We start from the raw sequence: 8,205 nt of genomic DNA on the forward strand, positions 1-8,205 counted from the left end.
AAGTTCATGATTGCTCTAAGTTTTCTTGAGATGCTGCTTGTATCTACAAAAATAGGTTGGCTTCTTTTAGTTTACTAAATCCTATCTTGCTCTTTCTTCAATCTACTGTTTGTACTGCTCTGCTTGACTGTGTTCTGTCATATTCATTTCTATATGACTTTTGAGGTTCACTACTTCTTGCTGCAACTTCTTTTTATTCTTCTCTAGTTTTTCACATTTCTTTTGCATTACTTTCATAGATAATAACTCCTGTCGAAGAACTTGACTTTTTGCATCCAGGTGCAGACACTTTGAAGATGCAGTTTCTAGCTCTGCTATAAGATCATCAGCCGAACTTGTACTTAACAGGTTTTTCTGAAGCTGTTCAATTTTGCCTGCTTGCTTTTTGACTGTGGTTTTAAACTTGCATGTTCAATTTCAAGTTTTTGGATGTGATCCTGTGTTTTCTCAGCACATCTCAGGGCCTCTGTATGTTGATTCTGTGCTTTTTGCGTCTGACTTGTGAGTTGACCAAATGTCTTCGTTAAATCCTGTGCCTCACTTCTAAGTTAGCACAATAACATGAGTCACTTCCGGTGAATCCTCTGACATAGACTCGAGTTAATTTCCTTATTAGCCATTTCTAACTCCTTTTGTTTGGCAAGGTCAGGATTCCATCCTTTAAGATTCTTGCATTCCATTCTCAAGAAAGCTGCTTCTCATGTCATTTCACATTTTTACAACCTGATTCAGATTATTTCTCACAGCCTTCAGTTTTATTTCTAGTGCTCTGAGAGTGAATTCAAGTTGTTTTATTTCAACTTCTTACCATATTGGTCTTCTTTTCTTGTTAACTGCTCCCTAATTTTTTCATATGACATATTAGACTTTCCTCTCTTCTCTTCTTGCTTTAAGGTGAATCTTAAGCTAAGGAGCTCTCATTCCGACTCCACTTTCTGTTGCTCTGTGATTTTACTTCTTTTGTTTCTAACAGCTCTTTCTGTAGCCCACTAACCTTACTTTCCATTTTAATTTTTCCTCTAAGTAGTTCACAGTGGCTTTTTTGAAGTTCTGTTAATCTTTCATAGAAGGAATTGCACCCTGAATTTTCAACAAGCTACCAGAATCTTTACACCCCTTGCCAAATTGTTCACTTAGCAACATGGAATTCAACTCGCCATCCTTGGAAGTGGTTTCAGATGACTGAATTAAGTCATCAGGGTCATCCACAGAATTAGTTTGCTCTTCGACCTTGTTCTGTTCACTAGATATTTTCTTTGCAGGCTTGCCATCATCCTGATTCACTTTACTTAAAATACTGTCATCTTTCACATGCGGCAGACCACCAGTCAGCAAATCGGTCATTTCGAATATTGGTGTAATCACACATTATTTTGGTGACCATTTTTCATTGTCCTTTTTCTTTACTTCCTTCATATGCATGCTAGGATCGCTACTATCAGAATCTTCATTCTCAGTAGCAGGAAGCAGCTGGTTGCTATTTTTTTCTACTCTTTCTCTGCTGAATGAATCCAGTCTTTTTTTTTTTTTTTTTTTTAAATTTTTTTATTAGTTGGAGGCTAATTACTTCACAACATTTCAGTGGGTTTTTGTCATACATTGATATGAATCAGCCATAGATTTACACTTATTCCCCATCCCGATCCCCCCTCCCACCTCCCTCTCCACCCGATTCCTCTGGGTCTTCCCAGTGCACCAGGCCCGAGCACTTGTCTCATGCATCCCACCTGGCTGGTGATCTGTTTCACCATAGATAGTATGCTGTTCTTTTGAAATATCCCACCCTCACATTCTCCCACAGAGTTCAAAAGTCTGTTCTGTATTTCTGTGTCTCTTTTTCTGTTTTGCATATAGGGTTATCGTTACCATCTTTCTAAATTCCATATATATGTGTTAGTATGCTGTAATGTTCTTTATCTTTCTGGCTTACTTCACTCTGTATAATGGGCTCCAGTTTCATCCATCTCATTAGAACTGATTCAAATGAATTCTTTTTAATGGCTGAGTAATATTCCATGGTGTATATGTACCACAGCTTCCTTATCCATTCATCTGCTGATGGGCATCTAGGTTGCTTCCATGTCCTGGCTATTATAAACAGTGCTGCGATGAACATTGGGGTGCACGTGTCTCTTTCAGATCTGGTTTCCTCAGTGTGTATGCCCAGAAGTGGGATTGCTGGGTCATATGGCAGTTCTATTTCCAGTTTTTTAAGGAATCTCCACACTGTTCTTCCATAGTGGCTGTACTAGTTTGCATTCCCACCAACAGTGTAAGAGGGTTCCCTTTTCTCCACACCCTCTCCAGCATTTATTGCTTGTAGACTTTTGGATAGCAGCCATCCTGACTGGCGTGTAATGGTACCTCATTGTGGTTTTGATTTGCATTTCTCTGTTAATGAGTGATGTTGAGCATCTTTTCATGTGTTTGTTAGCCATCTGTATGTCTTCTTGGAGAAATGTCTGTTTAGTTCTTTGGCCCATTTTTGATTGGGTCATTTATTTTTCTGGAATTGAGCTGCAGGAGTTGCTTGTATATTTTTGAGATTAATCCTTTGTCTGTTTCTTCATTTGCTATTATTTTCTCCCAATCTGAGGGCTGTCTTTTCACCTTACTTATAGTTTCCTTTGTAGTGCAAAAGCTTTTAAGTTTCATTAGGTCCCATTTGTTTATTTTTGCTTTTATTTCCAATATTCTGGGAGGTGGGTCATAGAGGATCCTGCTGTCTCACCCTTTCTTTTATAGATATCACCCCAAATTCTATCTTAGCAACTGCTTGCAGAAAATTCAGCCAGCAACACACAGAAAGACTCCCAAGTGTTTTTTCCTTATTGGCCAAGAAAGGGTTAATTCAGGGACTCTCGATTTAGGCTGAAATGCTTTAATCATGCGTGTGGCATAACCACACAGGCTTATATTGCTAAAGGTCATCATGTTAGGATGAAAAATATAGGTATTATATCATTGTGCAACACAGTCACATAGAAGTAAGAGTTAAAACAGCATTCAAGTCCATAATTTACAGCTCATATTTGGAGATCAGTCACACCTGCTGACCAGTGGAGTGACTTTGGACGTGTCACTTAAACTCTCTGGGGCTCAGTTCTCTCGTGTGTAAAAATGGAAAGCTGTGGAATTCACCCCAGATGTTTATTTTGAAGCTTGAATGGGATAATGCATCTAAAGGGTTTATCGAACTGCCAGGCCTAGTGTAAGCCCTCACTGAAGTCACAGCTGCGGTTGCTCCTGCCACTGTGTAGACTTGCCACCTCTCTGCCCCTCTAAGCACAAGGACCTTCATTCCTGTTGTCATCTTGTGGTGCTGCCTAGTCATCTACAATCACACTATCCTCAGCAGTTCCATCATCCCCCAAAGTTCCCTTATACCCCTCTGCAGTCAACTCCCTCCTCCACTGTTAGCATCTAGAAACATTTACCTGATTTCTGTCACCTTAAAGACAGAAATCTAGAATCCATGTAAGTCTAGAATGCAGATAGAAGACTACACCAGATGGAATCTACTGTGTTAGACTTTTACTTTCAACGAAACGTTTCTGAGATTCGTCTGTGCCAGTGTGCTGCTGCTGCTGCTGCCAAGTCGCTTCAGTTGTGTCCGACTCTGTGCGACCCCATAGACGGCAGCCCACCAGGCTTCCCTGTCCCTGGAGACGGGCTCCCCCGTCTCCAGGCAAGAACACTGGAATGGGCTGCCATTTCCTTCTCCACTGTGCCAGTGTAGGTATCAGCAGTTTGTGTCCTTCTATTGCTGAGTGGTATTTCATTGTATGGATCTACCACAGTCTGTTTATTCACTCACCAGTGGTGGACTTCTAGGCTGCTTCCACCTTTTGGCAATTATGATAATGCTGTCATAAATATTTGCCTATCAGCCATTGTGTGAAAATGTTTTCATTTCTCTTGTGAAGATACCTAGGACTGGAAGTGCTGGGTTATATGGTAAGTGCTATTTGATGTTACAGGAAATTGTCAAATGTTTCCCAAAGAGGCTGTACCATTTTGTATACCTATCAGCATTTTATGAGAGTTCCAGCTGCTCTACAAACCTGTCAACACTTGGTACTGTCAGATATTTTTAGCTTATTTCATCTAAAAAAATGTAGCTGTTTTGATGAGTATCTATATAGCTATAATTCATTTTGGTTTTAATTTCTCTGATGACTAATGATGTTGAGACTCTTTATGGGCTTTCATTTGGCATTTACATATCTACTTTGGTAAGGTGATTGTTGAAATCTTTTGCTAAATTTCACTGGGTTGTTTTTCTTTTATTGAGTTGTAAACTTTCTTTATAGGCTTCCCTGGTGGTTCAGTGGTAACAAAAACAGCAAAAACTTTCTTTGTAAATTCCAAAACAAGTTATTTTATATACACACACACACACACACACACATATATATATATATGTTTTGCAGGTATTTTCTCTCAGGCCGTGGCTTGGTTTTCATTTTCTTAACAATTTATTTGAAAAGCAGACATTTTGTTTTGATGATGCTCAATGTATTATTATTTTTAAGTGATCCAAAAAAGCTTTGGCTCATCCAAGGTCACAGAGATTTTCTCTTGTGTTTTCTTACAGATGGTGTCATAATTTTAGCTCTTATGTTTAGGTAGATAATCCATTTAAAGGCAATATTGTACATAGTGAAAGATTCATTTCTTTCTGTAAGGATATGATTGTTGCAGCACACTTTATTCAATAGTGTATTTTTTCCCATTGCATTACATGGGTACTGCTGTTGCTAATCAGTTGACCCATGTGTATCAGGTCAGTGGTTCTCAAGTGAGGGTCATTTTGCTCATCCAGGGGACATGTAAGAATGACTGGAGATGTCATCGTTTGTCACAAATTTAGGATACTTCTGTCATCTAGTGGGTAGAGACCAGGGGTGCTGCTGATCATTCTGAAAAGGCCAAGTAAGTGTCCCAACAAAGAATTACACAGCTCAAATATGTCTCATTCTTGATGTTATTAATTTGCACCTTCTTTTTCTACTTCCTGATTAATCTGGGTACAGTAAAGTGACCAACTGTGCCAATTCACTCAAGCCTGAATGGATCCTGAAATCTGGAACTTTCAGCATTAACACTGGGGAAGTCCCAGGCAAATAAACTTCAGCCTTATCAATTTTACTGATGTATTCAGGGAACCAGCTATTGGCTTCATAGCTTTTTCTTTATATGTCCATTTTAAACTTCTTGGTTTCCTTACATCTTTATTATTTCTGTTTTTAATTTACTTCAAGTTTAATTTACTTTTATTTTTCTTGCTTCTTAAGGCAGAAGTTTAGATAATTGATTTAAGAACTTTTTACTCATATAATCATTTAATGTTATAAATTTCCCTCTAAGCATTGTTTTAGCCTCATCCCATGAATTTTATGTTGCGTTTTCATTTTTATTTCAGTTCAAAATATTTTCTAATTTCCCTTGTGATTTCTTTTATGACCCATGGTGTATTTTTAACCGTGTGGTTTAATTTCCCAATATTTGGGGATTTCCCAGCTAACTTTCTGTTATTAATTCTGGTTTGTTTCTGCTACAGTAAAAGAATATTCTTTGTATGACTTCAAGCCTCTTGAATTTATTGAGACCTGTTTTAGGGCCCAGAGTATGATCTAGGTGAATGTTTTATGTTCACTTCAAAATGTTTATTCTACTCTAGTTGGGTGGTGTGTTCTATAAACATCAATTAAGATGGTTTGTCTACTTATTATATGATTACAGAGGAATATTAAAATCTATAACTATACTCATAATCTATGTCTACTTTCAGTTTTATCTATTTTTATTTAATTATTTAAAAATCTTTGTTATTAGATATGCATATATTTAATATTGTCTGTCTTCTTTTTCTGGATTGACTTTTAACAAAAATTATATGTTTAAGGTGTACAACATGATGATTTGATAAACATAGACAGTTGACCCTTGAACAATTCGGATGTTGGGGAAGCCAACCCCAAGCAGTCAAAAATCCAAGTACTACTTTCATTGCTTCAAAAACAAAGGAACTGGGCTTCACTGGTGGTTCAGTGGTAAAAGAAAAATCTCCCTACCAATACAGGAGACACAGGTTCAATCTCTGCTCTGGGAAGATCCCACATGCTGCAGAGTAACTAAGCTCATGCTCCACAATTACTGAGCCCATGCTCTAGAGCCTGGAAGCCACAACTACTCAGCCCACACCTCTAGATCCCGAGCACTGCAACTAGAGAGTAGCCCCCACTTGCCACAACTCAGCACAGCCAAAAATAAATAAATAAATAAATGAAGTTTAAAAAAAGAAAAAACAAAGGAATTGATAAATGATGCAAACAAGGGCAGGCAGATGAAACAGTTTGGATAGAATTAGGACTCAAAACCTTGTTCTTTTGATTCCACAATGTTGTGAGCTCTAATTGAACACAAAATTTCCCCCACACTTAGTTAATTTAAAAATCTAGAAAGTGAAAATCTAGGTACTATGTTTATTGAAAAAATATGTGTATAGATGGACGTACCGTTCAAATCTATGTTGTTCAAGAGCCAACTGTATATAGTGAAACGATTGCTATTGTCGGTATGTCTCCTTGATAAATCAAAACCATTATCATTATAAAATGTCCATCTTTATACCTGATATTATTTCTTTTCCTGAATCACATTTCTGGTACTATTAAGTCCACTTCAACTTTCTTTTGTTTGATGTTTGCATAACATATTTTTCCTATCAGCATCTTTATATGTCAAGTGAGTGTTTGTAGGTAACATGTATCTGGATTCAGTTGTGGCTTTTATTTTGTTTTTTGTTTGGGGTCTTTTTTTAAATCAAATCTTATGATGTCTGAATTTTATCTATTTATTATTCTTTTTTAAATATCTATTTATTTGTTTGGTTGGACAATGTCTCCCAGCACATGGGATCTTTAGTTGTGGCATATAGACTCTTAGTTGTGGCATATGGGATCTAGTTTTCTGACCAGATATCGAAACTAGGCCCCCTGTATTGAGAGTGCAGAGTCTTAGCCACTGGACCACCATGAAACTCCCTCTGCATTTTAACTGGAGTGCTTTGACCATAACATTTAATTACTTAAGTTAAACACCACTTTGATATTTGTTTTCTATTTTGTCTACCATTTTTTTATTCTTTTTTTCTCACTTTTAAAAAAATTAATCAAGTAATTTTACTATTTCAAATGTACTTCTTCTATTGGCTTATTAGCTATACTTCTTAGTTTCATTATTTTAGTGGTTACTCTTGTGTTTACAATAAGCATCTTTGACTTTTTACAGTCCACCTTTAGATAGCACTGCTAAGTCACTTCAGTCGTGTCCGACTCTGTGAGACCCCATAGACGGCAGCCCACCAGGCTCCCCCATCCCTGGGATTCTCCAGGCAAGAATACTGGAGTGGGTTGCCATTTCCTTCTCCATTAGATAGCACTGTACCTCCTCATTGACATTATAAAGATCTCACCACCATTAACCTGCCTTTCACCTCTTTTCCTTTATGCTATGTTGTCATCTATTTTATTTCTTCATTATCTTGTAAACACTAAAGTCCTGATGAGAACCAGCTCATTGGAAGAGACCCTGATGCTGGGAAAGATTGAAGGCAAAAGGAGAAGGGGGTGGCAGAGAATGAGATGGTTTGATAGCATCACCAATTCAATAAACATGAATCTGAGCAAACGGAGATAGTGAAGGACAGGGTAGCCTGGTGTGCTGCAATCCATGGGTGTGCAAACAGTTGGACACAAGTTAGTGACTGAACAATAGCAACAACATGATTAATTTTACTTTAAGCCATCTAATTATTTTTAAAAGATTTTTTAATCAAAAAATTACTTTTGTATTCTGATGATTGTTAGTCTTAAGTCAAAATTCAAATTCTTATCATTAGTTTTATTTTATCTGAAGAACTTTAAAAATTTTTGATTATAATATGGCATGATAATCTGATAACATCGGATAACATTTCAGAGATTTTTTTAAATCATTAATTCATGCTCAGTTTTGAAAGATATTTTTGCTGAATGTAAGATTTTAGATTGAATTTTTTTGGCCTTTCTTTTTTATTGTGGTAAAATGAGCATAATATAAAAGTTACCATCTTAATTTCTATTTTTAAAGTGTATAGTTCAGTGGCATTAAATACTTAAATTTTTATTTTAAGGATGTCAGTCCATTGTATTCTGTCCT

The 8,205-nt window shown here is 36.9% G+C and overlaps 1 protein-coding gene across 5 annotated transcripts in view; it reads right to left on the reverse strand.

The window, feature by feature from the left end:
• The window catches only part of HS2ST1 (heparan sulfate 2-O-sulfotransferase 1), a 203,882-nt gene that overhangs the window by 35,058 nt on the left and 160,619 nt on the right, over nucleotides 1–8,205 (reverse strand). The gene's annotated exons all lie outside the window — the stretch shown is intronic.

Source organism: Cervus canadensis, chromosome 2 (genome assembly GCF_019320065.1).
Source record: "Cervus canadensis isolate Bull #8, Minnesota chromosome 2, ASM1932006v1, whole genome shotgun sequence".
Lineage (NCBI taxonomy): Eukaryota > Metazoa > Chordata > Mammalia > Artiodactyla > Cervidae > Cervus > Cervus canadensis.